Genomic DNA, 621 nt, shown 5'->3' on the forward strand with positions numbered 1-621 from the left:
GCTCCGCATTTTGGCAGTCTGTGGGAAGCCGGAGTGAAGAGCTTCAAAGCTCACTTAAAGCGAGTCGTCGGGGCTCGCAATTTCTCGGGCGGAATTCGCGACGCTTCTGTGTCAAATAGAAGCCTGCTTGAACTCGCGTCCGATTGCTGCTCTCAGCGACGACCCCAGCGACATGTCCGCGCTCACGCCCGGACACTTCTTGATAGGGCGTCCGATAATCGCGGTTCCGGAAGAGTCCGTGCTCGAGATCAACCCGGACCGCCTTTCCCGCTGGCAGCTAGTGAGCTCCATGCGGGAGCAATTCTGGCGTGCCTGGTCGCATGATTATTTGTTGTCGCTTCAGACGAGAACCAAGTGGCGAGACCCCGCGCCAAATTTAGAAGTCGGTGATCTCGTCATTGTAAAGAACCCTTTGGTCCCTCCGAGCAAATGGGAACTCGCGAGAATCCAGCAGGTTCATCCCGGGTCCGACGGGCTCGTCCGGGTGGTTACGATACGCACTGCGCGTTCTCTACTGAAGCGACCTATAACGCAACTGTACAAGTTGCCTATAAATTGTAAAGCGTCGGCGTCAGAGAGCGACTGATCGCCCTTTCTCCTTCTTGTTCGTTTTCTTTTGTT

This window comes from Trachymyrmex cornetzi, unplaced genomic scaffold (assembly GCF_001594075.2).
Source record: "Trachymyrmex cornetzi isolate Tcor2-1 unplaced genomic scaffold, Tcor1.1 scaffold1397, whole genome shotgun sequence".
NCBI lineage: Eukaryota > Metazoa > Arthropoda > Insecta > Hymenoptera > Formicidae > Trachymyrmex > Trachymyrmex cornetzi.